Genomic DNA, 23,110 nt, shown 5'->3' with positions numbered 1-23,110 from the left:
GCCCCTGGAATCATTTTGTATCTCATTCTGTTTCACCTAGGAATATCTAGCTTGCTTGTGGGGCCAGTTATATATTTTTTAAACTTTTCTTTTATATTCTGTGAGTGTTAGCCTGTAGTTTCCTCGATGAGTAAAAGTATCATGCATTTTACCCTCAACCTTTACTTTCACTTATTCGTGTTCCACTGACGTTTATCTCATCCTTCTCTTGCATCATTAGTGCCCTCTAGGCTGCACTGTTTCCATTACCACAAAAATAATGCTGTAATATTTCCCATCTTACTAACCCCCCCCAACTCTGCCTCTTACCTCACCTCTCCCTCCAGCTATAGCTTACACTCTTACTCTGCTTTACCTCACACATCTCACAGTCAAGTGTCTATACTGGCCAACTCCGTGTCTTGTCCAATTCTGCCTCACTGAAACCATGCAGATCAAGATCCCAGTGGCCTATGGAGCCCAAATTCCCCAACAGTTTGTCAGTCCCTGCCTTGAATGGTTCATCAAAAGCGTTTGACACAATTGCCCGCTTCTTTCTTCTGGAAGCATCTGCTTTGCTTCAACTTGGTGACACCCCTACTCTTCTGAGTACCCTCTGGCTCACTTTCCCTTAGTCCTGAACTCTATCTGGACCCTGGTCACGTTTCTTGTTTGTTTGTTTGTTTGTCTGTTTTAATTAATGCCTCTTTTCCACTGAAATCAGACTCAGACATCTCTGTATTTAGATCTACTCCCCAAGTGATCTCATCTAGTCCCATACTTTTAAATACTATCCCTAGGTTCCCTGTGAAATACTTCATAATTCTAGCCCAACCTTTCTTCTTCATATGGGACTCCGCATCCTCTCTTGGGTTTCTATTAGGTATTTCAATCTTAATTCATCCAAAATGCAATGACCCCTTCTTGAAAGCCTGTTAAAATAACCCCTTCCCCTGGGTATGCCATCTGAGGGAATAGCATCTATATTCAGTGGGATCACACAAAACAAACAAACAAACAAACAAACAAAAAAACCCATCAACAGCAACAACAACAAAAAAATCCTCTAATCATCCTTGACTTCTCTTTTTTTTTTTTTTTGAAAACCTACATCTAGTTCACTGGAAAATTCTGTTGGTTCTATCTTTGAAAACATATTCACATTCTGAACTTTTATCATAATGACCATAGCTCAGTGATGTTTAACCTGCTATAATCTCTTATCTAGATAGCTACTTAACTCAGTATCAATTTTTCTTTTTTGATCTCTATATACTAATCTCTATACAACTGCCTGAGTGTTCCTTCTAAAATGTAAGAAAGATTATTGCCCTCTCAGAACCTTCCAATTGCTTCATATCACATTTACACAAAAATCTTAAGTCCTAAGGTCTGTATGATTTGCCCCTGGCTGTCCTATCTAAGCTCTAGAGGATTTGGGCCTGCCTGCTGAGCTACTTATTTTATGTTATTTCATAGCACTCCTGCTCATTCACTGACTTCCAGACACACTGCTGTAATCCTTCCTTCACAAATGCATCAAATTTTTACTTTTCTCTACAACACTTGTTTTAGCAATGCATGTTTGCTTCTATGCGATCGGTGTACAAGGTAGTGATGTCAGTACAATATAAAGTTGCACTGGGTCCAAATTTGATTTTTCCTAGGCAAAGAGAACCAAAATAATAAGCAAGAGAAGAGTTATATTCACTTCAGGCAGAAAGAAAGTTTCCCTTCATTCAGCTACTACACTGGGGATAAGAACACACTCAAAGAAAGTGCAAGGCTCCTGTGCCAGCATCCCCCACTCAATCAGATGGGCCCCTAACCTTCCGTAACTCTCAGCTATGCGAGTTGGACCGTCTCCCAAGCCCACTTTAATGGTTACCCCATGTTCTTAGAACTTCATTTTCTTCAGAACTCTTTCAGGTCTTGCTAGCCATGTCCTGATATTAAGCATTGCCAAATGATTTCCAATCTATTGCTTTTCTACATTTTAAATACTCAGGGTGGCAGCCTCCAGTCTTGCTTGGCTACCTGCCAGGACGACCCAGTATGGGGTTCCCATGACTTAGATTTTCTGGTTTCATGGCTGTACAGATATTGCATGATATCTCAAATCTTAATTCCCCTCTAAGACCATATTTTTGCTGAAAGCAGTTTTACCCTCCACCACCAGTATAAACCTACACCCACACTCCCACACAACAGAATCTACCTTTGAGCCTTGGCATTTGTGGTTTCTTTTGTCAATGACACTCGTCCCTGAACAGCCTCATGATTTGCTTCCTTGCTTCATTCGGTCTCTCTTCAAATGACACTTTAACCATGAGGCCTTTTAATGCAACACATGTAACATAACACCCACCCTCATTACTCTATCCCTTCAACCTCTCTACACTTTCTTCTTAGCACCCAATATTATACATTCATTTGTATATGGAGGAACTGTCTGTCTCCCACACTAGAATGTAAGCTCTATCAGGGCAGAAATTTGGCTTGTTTTGCTTACTGCAATAAAATTATTTGGCAAATAGCTAAGTGCTCAATAGACGTTTGCTGAATTAATGAATGAATGGCTCAATGTGTGGATAGTCTCCTCTTCTAAGGAACTTTTTGTCCACAAATAGTCTTTGATGCAGACTACTCTTTGAGAATAATCTCTCATTTTTAACTACATATTAAATAAAATAATTATTTTAAGCCTAAGAGTTAAAATAATTCCATGAGTTAATACACTTAGCTATAAACCAATGCTAATAACTTAAATATAACTGCTATAATTATTTTAACTAAAAAGAATTGCCGTAGGATGCTTAATGTTGCCATTAATAATTTCAAGAGTAAATTAAAGCTCTGTGGCAGGGTAGAAATGCAAGGTCTTTGAATGAGAAAAGTTAGGTCGAATGGAGTATAGCAATATGCATGTATTTGTTTAATTACATTTTTTATTTTCCAAGGCCATACTTGAAAGATCAATACTAGGTGACACAAACATCTAATCTCCTCAGTTGTTTGTTCAAGACTGGATTTCACAACCTATTTTTGTTGACCTATTAATCTTTCTTATTCTTCATGTGTCAAGTAGAACTGTGGGCTCTTATTTCCCAGGGGAGAAAACTCTGTAGGGGAACAAAAGGTTTGACCCTTATCAAGCAGAATTAGAGCTCTCCTGGAAGCCGTTTACATAGTCCTGGAGCTAGAGAGACTTCTATGGAGAGTGGGTGGGAGTAGAGATGAACGCAAGTCTACAGTGGGAAAGAAGTAGTGGTAGGTGAGAGAGGTCAGAGGATTTGATTACATAAACTGTACTTTAAAAAACAGGAGATGGTGTAACAGTCTGTGTAGTTTTCCTGTGTGTTCTCTTACGTGAGGTGGTGCAGCGAAGTGGCTAGGAGAGTCACTGTAATTTGGTTACCTGGATTTGACTGCTTCCTCTACCACCTACCGGTTGAGATACCTTGGGGAAGTATAGTTTTGTTTAGTCATCGATAAAAGTAACTGCCCCAGAGAGTTGTTGTGAAAATTAAATAAATTAATGATGTAAAGTGTTTAGAACTGTGTCTCATGTGTAATAAATATTCAGTAACTGTAATAAACTTTTGCCATATTTCATTCTTCCTCCCAAATGAGGTTGCAAATCAACGAAATGAATGGCAAAGAATTTAAGAAAGCCCCAAAGAGCAATAGCTAAACACAGGCTACTTAAGTAAATGGAGAGATCCCTTATTTTTAATAATAAATTAAGGAGAATATGAATCTTGTTGATGTCACTGTTCTTTTTCTTTTTTTCTTTTTATTGCAGTTGACACACAATGTTACATTAGTTTCAGGTGTACAGCATAGTGACTTGACGACTCTGTTATGTTATGTGTATCATGATGAAGCCATCAAGCTATGTAGAATTGGAAGCACTATTCTTTGTTAGTTGTATTTCTAACTGGGTGCATAAATCTTACAATGAAAACTAGATCTTGAAGCAGATAAATTTAATACGATAGAAGATATAAAAGAATATTTTAATAGATTTCAAGAGATTAAAACCAAGAATCATTTTTGGAATTCCAAATTATTAACCAAAGTAACTAATGTGACAAAAGCCTTGAAAATACTATAAACATTTCTTTTTAGGATCTGGTAACTTGGTCATAAATATTGTCTTGAGATGAAAACTGGCATCTGTTGTGTTCATTGGAAGTATAAATGGCTTTCTATTAGTTAGAAATTGTCACCATTACATTTTGAAAAGCAAAAGGAATATTAGTTTTATTTTTCTAATTTATTAAACTCTAATGGAAAGTAGGGTTTACTTAAATGGAAATTTTTGTTTTTAAAGTTATGACTAAATTCTGAAGACTGCAAGGAAACATATACACATAAACTTAATGAGAATTCTAGATTATAATTAACTCAACAATAGCATGTTGTGGCAGAGGGAAAATTTGAAGGCCAAATAAGACATGTGGTAACAGTCACTGGTTGGGCTTTCACACCACAGGGGCTTCATTAGGGATAATAACTGTGCTATTCCTCTTGTAAAATTTATAAATTTTAAGTATAATCAATTAGAATTAGTCTCAGATTCAAGTAAAAGAAAATAACTACAAATGTACGTGCTGCTTTAGAAACATAACTTTTTAAGAATATTGAGTTACAGAAAAATGTGAAAACTTGCACACTTTAAGCTGAATGGTGCTGATTAACCCAGAGGGCCATTTGGGTAAAATATTTTGTTGGAATTATAAATTGAAATATCTGATGATAATCACAACAGAATTATAGATATAGAAAACTATCTGATAATCCTGATCTAAGCTTTTGCTCAAATTACTTTTAGTGGAGCACATTATGTGGATATACTGTATCTATATGAGTGTTTACAGCTTTCTAGTGGGAATTCTCAAATCATATATTCAGGTGACAAATGTAACTCTGAGTTGTCAACGGAACAACATCTAATTTGAACACCCATTCTGACTGATGGCTAATAAATGATCTATTCATTTCTTCCAGCCATCTCAGACTTCCCACAATCCTCTCAAGGAGGGTGGTGAGCATAGAAGAATTTCAGTTGTTCTTTCTCCCTTTTCCGTGGCTGGGAGAGACCTGAGCTGTAGGGTTTAGGGAGCTTTCTCAGATTATCTCTGCATGGAATTGCCCTGTCACAATTTCTAATATGTCATTGTACCATGATAGTATAAGAGGGCTTCTCTTTGAGGCTTAGCCTCTTCCTGGGTTTTCACCAGAAAGTGAAGCTCATGTCCTTCTATTTTCTTTTTTATCCTTACCAAAAATAACCAAAAATTTTTACTATTTCCTATTATCCCTTAACCTGAGGCTAGGTCTACATTGGGTCAGGTTGGTTCAGTATACCTTCTAAGATATCTGTAAGAGCATTGAACACTCAACTGGATACTTTTTATTTGCTCCTCTGCCCCCATTTCTGCACCATTCACCATGCTGCTCTGTATCCCAGGAGGCTGAAATATTTGGAGGAAATCAGTTGGAACCCATGTTCTCTGGGTTTTCTCTCTGAATGGGAGATACCAGCAACGAACTGGAGGGTGGGGGAAAAAATGAGTTTAAGGTATTTATTCTTCTACTTCACTCCTACCAGGTGCTGAAGGTACAAACTCTTGTTAGAGGATCTTTTAGGACTTTGCTTGGTTCTGCTAGTTTCTATTTCCTCTTGCATTATTAGGCTATGGTGGTAATGGCTTCCTTTTTTTGTTACTTCCAAGATTTTTCACCAATCATTTGGTTTCCCTTAAGCCAAATTTGCATGTTATAAATTATCCTTTTATTTAGCTCTCCACATTACCATTTTAGAATGCCTATTTTTATTGATAGTACTTTGATTATTAATAGTGTTTGATAGAATAAATGGTCCCAAAAAACACAACTTCAAATTGGTGTTCTGAAATTGGTTTTCTCACATAGTGAAGAAGTACTAGTAAGCACTTCTCACCAGAGAGAAATGTAACATAGTAATCTGAGTCATGTGATGGCATTACTGTAATTCATTCTATCACCACTGGTGGTAAGGGATGAAGTCGATATGGAAAGTAAGGTGTTTGGAAATAAACTGGGTTTGTAATTAGTCACTGTGGCAACAATAATGATTATAAATCCTGGGTGGTCTGCTGACTTGAGATGACCTGGTATAGTATATACAGAAAAAATGACAAACAGAAGGCCTTGAATGCTAAATCAGAACATGAATGAAAAATGAGAAAGTTCCCATGTTAGCTTTCAAGTAAGTCATCATCTCCTGAAGTTTCAAAAGGAAAATATGGCAAAAAATCATGCCCACAGCTTGACTCTAAATGAAGGCAGGGATCCAGCACCTCTTAAATGCTCAATATCTCCAAGTGTCTTATGTTAAGTTAAGGCACTGATGGAGAAGAGACTGTGCAGCAAAAAGAGAAATATTTGACAGACACAGACAAGGCTATGGAAATTGTGCCCCCAAGTCTCAATAACTTCCCTTGATGTCAGAATCATCTCTTCTCTTGTAGAAGCCAGGTGGTTACACTTTGCTGTCAGAAACAAGGCGAGGACAATGACCCCATCTAGCAGCACCAGCAAAGTGACAATCAGATGAGATGTCCCATAGGAAACTGGAATAATGGCTAATTGGTTATGAGGTGTCTAGGAATAAAAATGTTGGGCAGCTTATGACATGCTTCTTGACACATATAGGCAGAAAGTTCCCAGATCTAGAGGTTAAAAACAAAACCAAGTCTCCTTAAGGAAGTTGTATACTCTTACCTACTTCCAGATCTCAGCCACTTCCCAAACATAAAACACCTTAGCTGAGGAACTGCTAATATAGTCTTGACTCTTCCTCCAAACCTTGCCCAGAGGACATATGGACATTACCCCATGTATGGAGTTAAGAATTTGCCCAGAACTTCTGGGCATTATTAAGGCCTATTTCTGAAATAATGCTAATGTCTGGAAATATACTATGACAATATACTAGTCAGAGTGAAGACTATGGAAATTCCAGGCGGTATGTGGAACTTTGACCTCTTTTCTCTTTCTACTATGACCATACATTAATCATGTGGTTATTACCCTAATTCTAGAATGTAGAGGAAAAAATGGATATACCCAACATTTAGCAGAATCCCCACACTGATACTGTGACCCATGCAGTGGGGGTTATTATCATATAAAAGTCAATCACAGGCCCCTATTGCTAATCCTCTTCCTAAAAAAAAAATAAACCAAAAGTAATAATGCCACATCTTGGGGAATTTTAAAAAGTAGTGCCGTGATCAAGGACTTGAAAAAACCAAGGTAGTGATCTCTATCATATTCCCACTTTGGTATAAAATCACTTGGGGGCTGAGAATGACTGTGGACTTGTCGAAAATTCAGTTTAGTAATCTACAGCTATGGTCCCAAATGTGGTATATTTATTGCAACAAATCAGTAGAAACCTATGCTATACAATAATGGATTCAGGAATTCAAAATTCATGGAATTTTGAAAAAAATTCCTTTTTTCAATTCCTATCAGCAAATGCAATCAGAAGCAAGTTAGATTCACTTGGAAGATGGCATTATGCCACAGAGTTTTGCCACACCTGTGAATCTTCTAAGATTCCGATGGTCTTGTGGATATCAAGATACACTTTTCTATAGAGATGTAAAAATGGTAGAAACTTCTGTCACTAATGAAAGAAGCAAACACTTAGTGGACCTCTTTGGATATTGAAGGCAGAATATACTAATTTTTGTCTGTGTTGCTCTGACCTGTTTACCAGGTAACTCTTAATGCTGTCAGTTTTGAATTGTACCTGGAGCTATAAAATGCTGTGCAGCATATTCAGGGTATGGTAAAACAATCTTGCCTCTTGCCTTTTGGCTCAGCAACTTTAATAGTATTGAAGGAGTCTGTCACAAATTAAGATGTTTTACAAAGCCTCTGATAAGCTACACTAGGACTCATATTGCATTTTGTCAAAAATCATTATCTATTCTGCTGAAAACAACCACCAATCTGAATATACATATTCCAATTAATAATAGTTGGATTGTCACTGAACTTCTGGATTGTTACTGGGCTCCTCCTTTAGGGATGCACATCTGAACTAGGGCACAAAATTGCCTTGAAAGCCACAGATGTGCCCACAGATGTCCTTGTGAGAAAGGACATAGTATGGGTAATGTAAGGAAGGAGTGGGCAGCCTCTAGCTGATGCAGCTTCGGGATGCCCCATAGCATTCATATCGAGGTCATGCTCTCTCTAGGCTGCTCCCCGGAAATGACTGATCATGACAGTGGTAGTATGGCATTGATACTGGAGCTAGGCATTTCTTCCCAACATGGGACTCCTATAATGGACAATTTTTTCCTTGGAGCTCTCCATTGGCTTGGCTGAGACATTCTCAGAGCTGAAGAATGGCTGGGAGCTTGTCCCACCTCTCTCCTTTCACAGGTACTAGTGCATCATAAGGGGTCTTTTCAGATCTTTTGGCCTGTTTTTCTTTTTTAAATGAGTTGCTTGTTTTCTTATCAGTGAGTTTTAAGAGTTATTTGTATATTTTGGATGTAAGCCCTTTATCTACCAGTCTGTAGCTTGACTTTTTCATTCTTTTAACAGAAGCTTTGAACAGCAGATGGTTTTAGTTAATTATTTTTGTGGGAGTGGGGAGAGAGAGAATGAGCACAGAGAGGGGCAGAGGAAGAAGCAGACTCCCCGCTGAGCAGAAAGTCAGATGAGGAACTTAATCCCAGGATTCTGGGATCATGACCTGGGCTGAAGGCAGATACTTAACCAACTGAGCCACCTAGGTGCCCAAGATGGTTTTAATTTTAATGAGGTACAACTTATTAATTTTGTCTTTCATGGATTGTGCTTTTCATGTTGTATCTAAAAAGCCATCACTAAAAATAAAAAATAAATAAAATTAAATAAACAAATGAAAAGTCGTCATCAAACCCAAGGTCACCTAGATTTTCTCCTATGTTATTTTCTAGAAGATTTATAAGTTTGCATTTTACATTTTGGTCTGTGATCAATTTTGAGCTAATTTATTGTGCAAATCTAAGACCAGCATTTAGATTTCTTTATTTTTGCATGTGGATGTCTAGTAGTTGCAGGACCATTTGTCAAAAAGACTAGATTTCTCCACTGAATTGCTTTTGTTCCTTTCTCAAAATTTAATTGACTATATTTGTTTAGATCTATCTTTGGATTCTCTATTTGGTTCCCTTGATCTACTCTTCTATTCTTCACTATTATAAAACTGTTTTGATTACCATGACTTTATAGTAAGTCTTAAAGTGAGGTAGTATCAATTTTCAATTTATTTCATTTGTTCTTGGCTTCTTTATTTAAACTCCTCTTGTTTTTGTCATTTTTTGTTTTTAACTGAGCATTCTGTATGATTTTGTTTTCTCTTTTATGATATCAAATACAATTCTTTTTTTTAAAGATTTTATTTATTTATTTGACAGAGAGAGAGAGCAGGAGAAGGAACACAAGCAAGGGGAGGGAGAGAGGGAGAAGCACGCTTCCCGCCCAGGACCCTGGGATCATGACCCGAGCCCAAGGCAGATGTTTATTGACTGAGCCACTCAGGTGCCCCATTATCAAACATAATTGTTAAAAAAAAAATTAAAGGCCATCTTAGAATTTTCAGTATACATTTTTTAAAAGATTTTATTTATGTATTTGAGAGAGAATGAGCAGGAGAGAGAGAGAGTGTATAAGCAGGGGAAGGGGCAGAGGAAAGGGAGAAACAGACTCCCCGCTGAGCAGGGATCCTGATATGAGGCTCCATCCCAACCCTGGGATCATGACCTGAGCTGAAGGCAGATGCTTAACTGATTGAGCCACCCAGGCACCCCTCAGTATACATTTATGACTAGGTAAATCTACTTCCAAATAATTCTAAACTATTTCCTGGGTAGTGTTCTGTGTTTTCAGCACCTTTATTAAGTTTTCCTCACTGTCCTCCCCTGAGTGTTTCCTCAGATTCCTGACTGGATACCAGCTAAAGAAAACAGGTTCTTTTCTTTCTGACTCTTATCCTCTAACTCCCTCATGACTATTATGACCATTTTGGCTGGCCCATGTTTCAGAGTAAATATGTAGGATAAACAATAATTAATTACCTATTTTGGGATGAACTTTTATATCTTTTCATAAAACAGCTCAGTTCGTACTGTTTTGTGAAGAGCACTGATTGTACTCCAGTAATTATTAATTGTGTCTCTAGGCAACTCATGTTAACCTGTCCCAAATCACAGTTTCATTTAAAAATGAGAGGATGGGGGTGCCTGGGTGGCTCAGTGGGTTAAGCCTCTGCCTTCGGCTCAGGTCATGATCCCAGGGTCCTGAGATCAAGCCCCACACCGGTCTCTCTGCACAGCAGGGAGCCTGCTTTCCCCCCTCTCTCTGCCTCTCTCTGCCTGCCTCTCTGCCTACTTGTGATCTCTCTTTCTCTGTTAAATAAGTCAATAAAGTCTTTTTAAAAAATAAAAATAAATAAATAAATAAAAATGAGAGGATGGGACATGTGGGTAGCACAGTTGGTTAAGTGACAGACTCCTGATTTTGGCTCAAGTGATGATCTTAGAGTCGTGAGATTGAGACCCATATGGGGCTTCAACTTAAGTGCTGTGTCTGCTTAAGACTCTCTCTCCCTCTCCTTCTGCCCCTCCCCACCTCTCCCCCTCTAAAATAAATCTTAAAAAAAAAAAAAAAAAACAAAAGAGGGTAGAATCTGTCTAAGAGGTAGATCTGAAAATAGGGAAGAATACAATCTGGCATGTGGCAGTGTTCAATAAATAAAAGATAGCATAAGTATTGTAATTTATTATCCAGAACTTTCTCAGGAAATGTGAAAGCTTGATAAATAAACGGGAATTAGCAAATGATGATTCTCATTGATCACAGATAAAGCCATGAGTGAAGGGATTCTTTTTTTTTTTCCCCTTTCATTAGTTTTTTTTTCCAGCAAAAGATAATTCTTGATACCTGCTCATGATTTGTATATATAAATGTATCTGCCTATCTATCTATCCATCCATTCCTCTCATGTTTAAGTGGCTTACTTTGACAACGGAACAGTTTCCTACTGGAAGACTAACTACTTCTTACCCCTTGGGAGAGGAAAGGACAAATGAAAAGAAGTAAAGATTGTACAGATAGAATAATCATCCTTGGATTTCAATAAAGCTTTATCCAACACATATTATTAGAGGACACCTTGTCTCCTACTAAAGTTAACTTTCGTATGTGAAACATAATTTCAAAATGTTATTTCAAAAATATCACTAACTTACTTCTGACTTTTAAGGCTATTTTGTATCATGGTGCCTGGGTGGCTCAGTGGGTTAAGCACAAGGCTCTTGATCTCAGCTTAGAACTTGACCTCGAGGTCATGAATTCAAGCCCTGCTTTGGACCCCTCATGGAGCCTAATTTTATTTATTTATTTATTTTTTAAGATTTTATTTATTTGACAGAGAGAGATCACAAGCAGGCAGAGAGGCAGGCAGAGAGAGAGGAGGAGGAAGCAGGCTCCCTGCTGAGCAGAAAGCCCGATGCAGGCCTCGATCCCAGGACCCTGAGATCATGACCTGAGCCTAAGGCAGCGGCTTAACCCACTGAGCCACCCAGGCGCCCATGCAGCCTAATTTTAAATAAATAAATAAATAGTTAAACTAGAATGGTGCCTGCTACTGAAAGGACTGTTCTGCGTGGGTAGTGAAGACAGAGATCCCTGCATAAGTAATGAGCAAAAACCATTAAAAAAAAATTTTTTTTTTTTGAGAGGGAGAGATGGAATGAGTGACAGAGGGGAGGGGAGGGCAGAGGTAGAGGGAGAGAATCTTAAGCAGGCTCCACGCCCAGTATGGAACCTGACTTGGGCCTCAAAGTCACAACCCTGAAATCATTAGATTATGACCTGAGCTGAAATCAAGAGTAGGATGCTTAACCAACTGACCGAGACACCTAGGTGCCTCCCCCTCCCCTATTTTTTTCTTTTAAGAAAACCATCAGAATAATTTTTTACTGTATTACTTAGGTCTGTTTCCATGGGAGACTGGAGATGTGAGAACTATGGCTTTAGCAGATTGCAAGTCTGGTACTTTCCACTATTATGATCAATTCTATGACACTCTATTCAACGTTATGGTCAATTCTATGTTACAGGCAATATCTAAATGTGCTAACACAGTGTTACAGATCAGATGAAATCATGACTGTCCTAGAAAGTAGCAACTTAATTTTCCCCAAATAGTGCAGAAATTAATGTTGATAGCTTATTAAATGGCATGAATTTCATAGGCTATATCTTTATTGAGCATTCCCTTCACATTCACGTTTGCTTTATGTTTATATAATGTTTGATCACAACAAGTATAAGGTCATATACAACGAAATGCACAGTGAAAGGTGATGCAATGTAAATGGTAGTAGAAAATAATGGCCAAGGGGCATGGTTGCTGAAATTAGGTTTCATGTCTGTTTGACAGGGTAAGCGGAAAGACTCAGATAGGTATCTGAAACTCATAATCTATACATGGTTTACAGTTTTTTGGGTTAAACAACTGCCTGCCAGAGCTTCTCTGATACTCAACTTATTCAGTCTCTCTCTCTCTCTCTCTCCCTCTCACACACACACACACACACACACACACAGCCTTCTTTAATTTTCTCACCTAACTTTGTGTAGATTCATTGAGTGATTTGATAGATAATATTACCTACCATTAATGTTGTAGGACATTTCCTATACCTTTTTAATCAAAGTACCCTTTGATAAATATGGAAAGAATAACGTTAATTATAAAAAATCAACCCATTACATGGAAAGCTAATAAAGTTCAAATAGGAAATGTGATGTTGGTTACATCTGATTCAGGAAAATATCTGAAACCACAGAGGAAAGGCTTCAAACTCTACATCTTTAAAACAACACAAGTTGGGATGCCTGGGTGGCTCAGTCATTAAGTGTCTGTTTACATAATGTTGACCTTCAGCTCAGGTCACGGTCATGATCTCAGGGTCCTGGGATCAAGCTCCACATTGGGCTCCCTGCTCAGCGGGAAGCCTGCTTCTCCCTATTCCACTCCCCCTGCTTGTGTTCCCTCTCTCACTGTGTCTCTCCCTGTCAAATAAATAAATATATAAATAAATAAACAAAACATATAGTTTGTAAACAGTGCCTTTTCAGGCAAACTTTGATAAAACTGCTTAGAGAAACTGTGAGGTTGTCTTTGCTGATGAGGTATTGAATTGCATGTATTCCATATAAAGTAGGTGGACTGATGCTTTATGACAAGAAGATGAGATAAATGGAATCTTATAATGAAAACTCAGGGGGCTCTTGCCTGGATAACTGACTACAACCTTATAGAGCGTGGAGACAATGATATCTGTAGGAATGTTTAGTACTTAAAAGCACAGAAGATTTTCTGTAGAAAGCTGTAAAGGTAATATTTAGCATATGAATATTCTACACTGAATATCCTCCAAATTCTACAGAAAGAGTTGATGATAGGGCAAAATGGTTTTAATCTTGAAATATTTTAAATCATATGTCATTATAGAAAAACATTAGATGCTTTCTTACTTTCTCGTTGTACATCAGTGTGAATTACTTATAATAACTGAATCAAGTTGCTGTAAAAAGTGATTTGATGTAAACAAATTGAATCTTGGAGAATGTCTTGCCAAACAAAATAACTTTTAATTTAGAGAAATTGATAGCATGCCACTTTCTCAGATATAATTAGATACTGGTTCCAATTGCCTGCTTAGGACCCTGCTGGTCCATCTTAATAAAACACTGTTATCAATAAATAGAAGGATTAGCTAATTCTCTATGGCAGGTGTGGTATGCATTTATTTAACATAAAAGCAGCTCTAAATAATTCTGGTGTTAGTAAAACTAGGGGCTCAAAGAACTCTGTTGTTAAATCTAATTCATGAAATGGTCGAACACTGTCAGAGATAAATTAAAACAGTAGCATTCACAGGTCTTAATAACTAATTAGATATGGGCTGATTAAGAAGAGAAAGCCAAGAACAATTGGAGGACAAGTTTATAGTTGACATGTTTTCATAGAGTTGAAGACTGTTGAGATTTAACCACATATCTCTACAGTATCTTTACTATTTTCTATCTTTCTAAACTACATCTAGTATGGGTCTACTAATGGTAAACTCCTTGCTCTTTCAAAATATAGGTGTTTTGGGGTTTTTTTTTTTTCTCTCATTCTTGAATGACAGTTTTACAGGGAATGTATTTTTATTTGATCTATTTCTTCTACGTATGTCATTCTGGTCTTTGTCTTTTATTGTTGCTATAGAAAAATCTGTTATTTCTGCTTGTTCTATTTTTGTAGAAAATCTGTTTTTCTATTTGCTAATAAGATGAACTTATCTATGTGTTATTATTTATAATTGATCTGGTATTGATTTAATTTTACAGTGTCTGATTTCTGACCTATTTGAGTGTCAGCGACAATCTTGCCCTTGGGACTTATCTCAGAATTCTGTCTGTAATAGGTCTATAGCAATTATCAATGAGTTCTAATCAATGAAGAGAAAATTGTCAAAAATGAGATTTCTAGTAGGTAAAGTTTTGTTTTAGGAGAAAAATCCAGGTATTCTTTTAATATATCCATTTAGAAACTCTGAACCCTTATGAATATATATTTACTGGTATGTAAATGATTCATCTGGATTAAATTTAACATTGTATCGCTAATGTGTCAAATTTAAATAATTAATGGAAGGAGACGGGAAAGTGGAGAGTGCATTCTGGAGTCTATTTTTTATTTAATTACAAAAAGAGCTCTACTTCTGCATTTATTAACTTAAGATTAAGACTCTTAATTTTTTATTTCTTTGGCTGGAATGATCTTCTTCCAAGTACAGCCTTGCCGATTTCCCACCACTGTAAAGGATTACTAATTGAATAGGCTCTTAAAGTAATAGATTTTGATTATTTAACCTTGGCAGGCCTTTGCCTGTTCCCAGTGTTGCCTGGAAATATGATCTGTGTGAGAATACTAATTCTTATTCTGATGTTATGTTTTTAACTATCTGTAGTTTATCAGTTGGTTTCATCCAAGAAGGCTGCTGACGTCCCCCCAGTGTCTTTAAAGCCTATTTCATGTCACACTATACATAGTCATTGAGGAGGAAACAAAGTTTAGACATATATTTTGTGCAACTTAATATTTCGTGAGATGGACCTACCATACTTCAAAAATTGTTTTTTCTTAAAAATAGACCCTTACACAAATGGCTTGAATTCATCATTTTCCCCACCTCAATCTCCAGACACAAAGAGAAGTTTTCCTTTCCTCCCTAATAGTTTGTTCATGTTTTTCAATACTCAGATCACCTTAAGACCAACAATCAAAACAAACCGAGGTTGGCACTTACAGTCTTCCTTGCATTGTAATAAAGGGCAAGAAAACAGGCACTGGAAGGCTTCCCTTTAATAGAAATTATACTGAAGGTAACAGAAACATTGAGAGTAAGAATTAAAGTTCTCCTGTCTTGGAATTCAATAAATCTTTGATGCTCTGATTTTGATGCTCCTACAGTAATAAATACTGTAATAAATACTGGAATTTAAAAAATCTTTGATGCTCTGATTTTGATGCTCCTACAGTAATAAATACTGTAGGAAAGGCGTTGACTGGTGCCCACCCAATTCCTCTTCAGTAAAGAGAAATGGGAGTTTTGCGGGGCATGTTGGTTACAGAAGGAAAGGAGCGCGGAGGGGGCGGCTCCCGGGAAGAGCTCAGAGCACCAGGAGGGCTGGTCTGGGGCGGAAACGCCGGGCAGACTCATTACCTGCCCGGGAGGCCCAACGAGCTCGAGCCCAGAAGTCCGGGGCCCTTGCCTCCGCTCCGCGGTTGCCTGGACGCCGGGTAACCGACCCCGAGGGCCTCGGCCGCGGGCGCCGCGGAGCCGGCGGGGTGCGCAGAAGCGGCACCGGGAGACGGGCGGAGCCGGTGAGTCCGGGGCTGCGCATTCCTCTGGCGGCCTGCACGGCTCCCACCCGCAGCAGCCAGAGCCCCGTACCCTGGGGCGCCTGTGCCCTGAGTTACACCCCCATTCCGGTCAGTGCCTTAATCAATCCCTTCCGGGAGGCGGAAGCAAGGCTGTCACTCGGGGAGTTTGAGAAAAATCCCCGTGGCATGGGTTAGGGATGTAAAGTCTCCCTCCACTGGCCGCCCAGCTGTACTTCACGTTGTCTAGAACGGCATCCCTAGGCTCTCATTCTTTTAATAATTATTTCTACCTTTTATTTTGCTTATAAGGCCTCCTTGTGGTGGTTCATGTATTATTATTATTTTGAATTGCTATTTTTCTTCTTTTGATATTTTATTTTTCAAGTGTCTTCTCTAATACTGCACACCTACTTAGGGCAGAGGCTGGGAATTTTATTTGTTCTACAGCACCCCAAGTAAGATGACCCACAATAACACTCATTTCTGCAGATGAGGAAAATGAGGCACACAGCTGATACATGACTTAACCAAGGACTGAGAATTAGCAAACTTCAGACTCAGGAGACCTCTTTCTCACTTCCAGTTCAAAGCATTTTCTATTTCTTTGACACTGGATGCTCAATAAGTATTTGTGAATTGATTTGGTAACTTCCCAGGCCTACTTACTATTGCATGAGCTGTCTGGACATCTTGACCCAAGTGTAACATTCTAAAGCTATCCCTGTTACTGGGTAACTTGGTTCTTGTCCCAGAGGCACCTCAGAATTGGAGACCCAAGACCAGAATGGGGAGTTGAGTAGTGGAGTATAACACACTTTCTTTTCTCTCTCTCTCTCTCTTTTTTTTAAGATTTATGTATTTATTTATTTGACAGACAGAGATCACAAGTAGCCAGAGAGGCAGGCAGAGAGAGAGAGAGGAGGAGGCAGGCTTTCCAAGGAGCAGAAAGCCCAACACGGGGCTCAATCCCAGGACCCTGGGATCATGACCTGAGCAGAAGGCAGAGGCTTTAACCCACTGAGCCACCCAAGCGCCCCGTCACACACTTTCAAGAGTGAACGCAGGCCAGTGCTTGAACAAGAGTAGCAATGGCACCCAGAAGATCTAGAGGCATCCTTTTTTGTTTTTTGTTTTTTAAGATTTTATTTATTTATCAGAGAGAGAGAAGGGGAGAGAGCGAGCACAGGCAGACAGAATGGCAGGCAGAGACAGAGGGAGAAGTAGGCTCCCTGCCGAGCAAGGAGCCCGATTTGGGACTCGATCCCAGGACGCTGGGATCATGACCTGAGCCGAAGGCAGCTGCTTAACCAACTGAGCCACTCAGGCGTCCCTAGAGGCATCCTTTTAAGCCTGCTTTTTGCCTATGTAACATTTTGGCTCCTGCGCATGCACCTACCCATGATTCATTCTGTTATAATTGTATTCATTTATGTATTGTATATTATGAGTGTCTAATGACCTTTTGTTACCTTAAAGGTACTTAAGGATACGTTGCACTCTATGTGCACATGTTCCGCTCTTAGAAGTCCCCTTGTGGGTGGCGCCTGGGTGGCTCAGTGGGTTAAAGCCTCTGCCTTTGGCTCAGGTTATGATCCGATGGGTCCTGGGATCAAGCCCCGCATCAGGGAGCCTGCTTCCTCCTCTCTCTCTCTCTGCCTACCTCTCTGCCTACTTGTGGTCTGTGTCTGTCAAATAAATAAAATCTTTAAAAAAAAAAAAAAAAAAAAAAAAAAAAAAAAGAAGTCCCCTTGTGGCTTTTGACCCAGCTCTGTAGCTAGTCCTTCCCTTTTTTTTGGCCCCTTGAGGTGTCTCTGAAGGTGTGGCTGGGCACTGAGGGTGTGGCCAGCACCTGCTTTATCCCTCCTCACTCATGCCTAACTGCCTAACATCCCTCCCTGTCCTTCCAGGCCTTTTCCCCGTCAAGTCATTTCTGGGTCCTATTTGGCAAATAGGGTTTAGGACACCACTTAACAAGGTTAAGAACTCAGACAAATGAATGGCTAACTATGAAATGCATCCAAATGCCCACAACCTAAAGGATTTTGAGCTGTTGGTTTATTTTGAATTATCTTTAGACATTTGTATGTGAGACAAGTGCATTTCTATCCTCAATATATAATACTTCTCATTTTATTATTGCATTCTTAAGATTTTATTATTAACCATATCCAGCTAATTTCCAGAGCTGCCAAAACTATGAGTTTGAACCATAACCTACCAATTTTACCTGAAGTCCCGTTATGTTGGTAACTACCACACGTCTTACACTCAATTCAGCCTGTCTCTTCTGCTCTTGCTTCAGATTCAACATAACCTCAGACTCAACTAACCTGTCACTACAACCTCAGAGTTTGTTCTTTCTTCTCCATTCCCTAAGGCAGTAAGTGACATACACTTTCTTTTTCCTTTCTACTATGGACTTCATTCTCACACAAGTTTATTCCACTAAACTATAACTTGATTTCCAAGAGCTCTGGACTCATAAAATCCCAGCCTAACAAGAAAATCTAGAAACGCCAGGGATGAGACTCCTTGTCTGCAGTTGGTTTACCTGACTGTCCCTAAAGCATTCATGTTGGGGTTAGGACTAATAGGATTGACAGCAATTTATTGAACCATGTAGATGGAGTGGGCAAATAATTTCTTAAAAGAAAGGAACTCTCTTTCTCTTAAAAGGAGAGGTTCTGGGGAAAAAAATAAAAACAATATTTGTCTACCCAGAGTTTACCTACAAAACAAGGTTAATGAGAATATTGACTAAAGAATTCCTAAAATGCTAGACATTGGAATCTCGACAAAATGGAAAGCAGAAGATGTATGGTAAGAAAGGAAAAGCAGGGAGAGTAGGCAACTGGAATACTCAGAGTGGGCGAAGAATTTGCGTTGTGGTAATGCTGTAAGACAGAGAACTGGATTGATCGTAAGTTTTGGATTATGTGCCTGGTGGAAAAGTAGTACTTCCACAAGCAGATGGTTGCATGGTTGAGCCTTAATGATCATGATGTCTGTTTTCTGCACTATAATAACACTAATAAATATATGGAATTTCAAAATTGGTGCTGAACTTTTAACCTCAGTTATAATGCTATGGATACAAAAACCACCCAAATGAAAATAAATGGAGCCTATTTGTTCAGAGGTTGCAATAGCAAGGAGTCAGCCGCCATCGTTTGTGTAGGGCAGAAATGCAAAGGGAGACAAGAAAGTAGGAGTCTTCAAATGAAAAAAAAAGAGAGAGAGAGAGGACTTTAGGTATGCCCTGGACTTTGTTGACATGGGGAAGCTGGAGATGGGTTAACTAGGAGCGGGACATCCTATATGATTGGTTTGAGGAGCTTATTTGGCTTTCTTTGGTTGGTCCTGAGTTGGAAGTACAGACAAATATTAGGGAAGCTGGCAGTAACTAACAAAGTCCTGATTGTTCTGGGAAGATTACTATAGAGGTTGTGGTTTGGCTTCCTGGGCTGGTTGGTGTAGAGAATTCTGGTGGGTTAGAATTCTATTTTTACATATGGTTTGGCCCCTGTCCATCTGTATTTTCAGTCTCTCAATGTTCACAGAAATTCAGTTAGGTAAACTTAATTTTGCCCTTATATTAGAAAACTGAGATATGGACAGATTTGGATAGTTTAAGTATTGTATTCATGACCATATAATTTGTTAGTGAATTCTCATTCACTGAATTTAAATCATGGCTATTTATTAAGCAGTTATTATACACTGGTCAGTGAACTAAACACTTTGCCATATATCTAATCTCCTCACGACACTTTGAGACATTATCATTTACATCATTTTCCAGAGGAGGAGACTGATGCTTAAATACACGAAGTAGTCTTCTCAAGGTCATGTAGATGGTAAGGAGCCCATCCAGAACTTAATCCCATATTTTACTGACTTAAAAGCTATGTTCCTTGGCACTTGATTAAACTGATAATCTACTTTCATCACTCTTAGTCTATATCTATGAACATTACTATCTGGCTTTTTTTCCTGGATACTTAAGTGAGCCGGGATGGGAGACAAACCATGAGAGACTGTGGACATTAAGAAACAAACTGAGGGTTTTGGAGGGGTGGGGGGTGGGGGTGAGCCTGGTTGTGGGTATTAGGAGGGCACATATTGCAGGGAGCCTGGGTGTGGTGCATAAACAGTAAATTTTGGAACACTGAAAAAAAATTAAATTAAATTAAAAAAAAAAGACTTTTCAGTGTGCAATGAAGGGATTTAATATACTATTAGGATACTGGAAAAACTTTGGATTTACCCACAGCCAACAAAATGGACGAGAGGTCTGGGCATGTGAAATGACATAGTGAAGGTGGAGGTGTGAAGAAATGGTTGAAAAGGCAGTGGAAGACTACTAACAAGAGGGCATGAGTACCTAAAATGGACTGCTTCTCTTAATAAGCTAATGAAATACTTTACATGAAGACCAGTTATTTATAGATAAACTAAATATCGCTGATGGTTAGTAAGATGTCTCACAGACAAACTGGACAACTATTTTTCTTTTAAATTTGTTTTGTGCAAGTGAAGTATATATTTTTTCCTTGAAGAGAAATCTATCCTCAGGAATTGTAATTGTTGAGCCCCCAAATCACACTTGCGACAAATTCTTTGAAAGACTGAAGGAAGCTGAGTATTTTTGCTAGTGACATTATATTAGCCAGGGTTAATTATGTGTTAATCCCTCTAGTGTTCCACTGCTTATGGAACTCCGTTTACTCAGTTTGTGCTCTCTGAACAATTTTATTACAGGCAAAATATATAGCACATAAACAGCAGAAAATATGCAAGAAAAGTGTCCAGAGATCTTAGGCACAGATTCCTCTATTCTCCCATTTCTGTGCAGACAGGTCTGTAACCACTACTGCTGTGCATCTGACGCACCTCTGTAGCAGGAAAGCCAAATCTTCCCATGGTGGAGATCTCCTGTATGAAATTCCTCATATATACATATTCTAGCTGTGTTTCCAGCTTTTACTTTGAAAGCTCCCCTCTCCTAGGCTCTGTCAAAATTAGATGCAATTATAAATCCAATTATTATTATTAAACAGTGCTGGCAGGCTGATGATATATGCTGCTCTGAAACAACTCACAGACCCGTCGTTTAAAAACATCATTTATCCTTAGTTAATGCATTCCATAGTGTTGGCCAAGGGTCAGTAACTCTGGAGATAAGCTGCAATTAATCCAAACAAGCTAAAATGAACCCATTATATGCACAGCCGATGGACATGGCAACTTTTAAACTAAATGCTCAAGTCTTTTCCACAATAGAAGTAGCAAACAAATAAATACCCCCTCTTGTATCTACATATCATTTCCTGTACAGCTCTTTCCATCCTGTATTTGTTTGTTCTCTGGAAACAGTGGTTGACTCATGTCTTTTCTTCTTCCTCATTCATTCACTCCTGGGCTTCTTGCTGCTTAAATTCTGCTACTGTCATTTAATGTCACCCATGACCTATTGCCACATTAAATGGACTTTCCTCCCCGCCCTAGTTTTCTAGAAATTGTTAATGTCGTTAATTTTCTGGCTTCGTCAAGATTCCTTTCTTTGTTGTGTGATCTCATCAAATTATCAGCTCCAAAATGATAATACTGAAAAAACTAGCTCTTTTCAAATTTTCTCATGAATAGTAGACACACATTTAACATTAAAAAGCACTCATAGGTAAATTTAAAATAGTCATCTTTCCTCTAATCCTACCAGTTCCTCACATCGACCCAGATGAAGAGAATGGCATTGCCATCGACCCACTCCCTCTTGCCAGCAACGGGAGTTACTCTAGACTCTTCCTTCGCTGTTACCATGTCTGATTTCTTACCAAATAATGCAGTTTGTTCCTATTAAATATCTTTTGGTTCTTTCTTCTTCTCTCCATTTTTATTTCCTCTGGATTAATTTTAAAAATACCTTGATTAGTAGTCTTCTTCTTGATCATTTTTGGCCTCAAATTATGCTCTCCTCCAATTAATCCTCCGGCATGGCACTGGATTGTGACTACTTATTCACTAATGTCTTCCCACAAAAGATTCTAAATGGTTAAAAAGAGGTCTTGTTTATTTTTGTGTCTTCAGTGACTACCATATAATGTATATTCAATAAATATTTTCTGAGTGAATAAATGAATATGGAGTTTGGAAAATATGTATGGAAAATTATCATATGCTACTGACACACTCCAGAAAATGTTGCTGAGACACTTCTGTACAGTGATAGAACTGTCCTAGAATGTGTGACCACTAAGCTACCTGTGGTTACTGAGGCCTTGAAGGGGGCTAATATAGCCAAAGGATGGAATTTTTAATTTTAAAATTTAGGATGGCTAGTGTCTTTAGTCTAGGATAGTACAGCTTTAGAAAACAGGCCCAGAACGTTCCTTTATGCTCCAGTATCACCATCTCAAACTAAGATTCCAGAGATGTTCTGTCACACAGAGTTCAGAAATTCCATTCAAGAAAATTTCTGACTACTTAATACATGCCAAGCCCTGTGGCTTCAAAGAGAAAACAAATAATCTCTAAAAACAAAGATGCAGCAGGAAAATGCCAGCTAGTAATGGAATCTGATTTCTGAAATGCTGATATTTAGGGGACATCCTGATTCCAACAGTGGAAAAGAACATTTTATTTTTTTCCCTCTTCTTCCTCTTCCTTCTCCATCTAGATTCTGAAGTAGCAAATGCGAGTGGAATTGTCACAACTATACTTCTGATGATGATGGGAGCCATTCTGGATCCCACTTTATACCCCTCCTTAAGGTGATGATGAACTTCTGCCAGATTATTTGACCTATTTAGTTTACATTATGTCTCCTCTCTTTTCTACCCTCTATTTTGTATGTGTTTGGTATTTCAGTTGCTTTTAGACTTATTAATTTTTTTGCATTTTGTAATACACTGTCAAAGATGACCCAATATCATATCCCTCTGGCTCCAGACAATTCCACCAAGCTGTGTCATTTATTATGACTGGCTGTTTGTAGTGTGATAGCAAATTTTCAATCAGTATGACAGCATTTATAGCCAAGCTAATTTAGATTACTTAGCAAATATTATGATATGAGATTATGTATAAAATGATATCAGTGGGGTCCAAATATGTTGTATATAATGTATTTCT

The 23,110-nt window shown here is 38.4% G+C and overlaps 1 protein-coding gene across 2 annotated transcripts in view; it reads left to right on the top strand.

The window, feature by feature from the left end:
• The first annotated feature begins 15,893 nt into the window (after positions 1–15,893).
• CCDC178 (coiled-coil domain containing 178) overlaps positions 15,894–23,110 on the top strand; it is a 442,343-nt gene continuing 435,126 nt past the window's right edge. The window contains exon 1 of one of the 2 annotated variants that reach the window (XM_004742898.3): positions 15,894–15,979. The gene's annotated coding sequence lies outside the window, so the exon portion shown is untranslated. The remainder of the gene's footprint in view (positions 15,980–23,110) is intronic. The other variant, XM_004742897.3, reaches the window with a different exon arrangement.

The sequence above is a fragment of the Mustela putorius genome, unplaced genomic scaffold (genome assembly GCF_011764305.1).
Source record: "Mustela putorius furo isolate JIRA1106 unplaced genomic scaffold, ASM1176430v1.1 tig00003858_pilon_pilon_pilon, whole genome shotgun sequence".
In the NCBI taxonomy this organism is placed as follows: Eukaryota; Metazoa; Chordata; class Mammalia; order Carnivora; family Mustelidae; genus Mustela; species Mustela putorius.
Note: the sequence above shows the minus strand (reverse complement) of the source record. Positions and strands in the feature narration are given on the sequence as shown.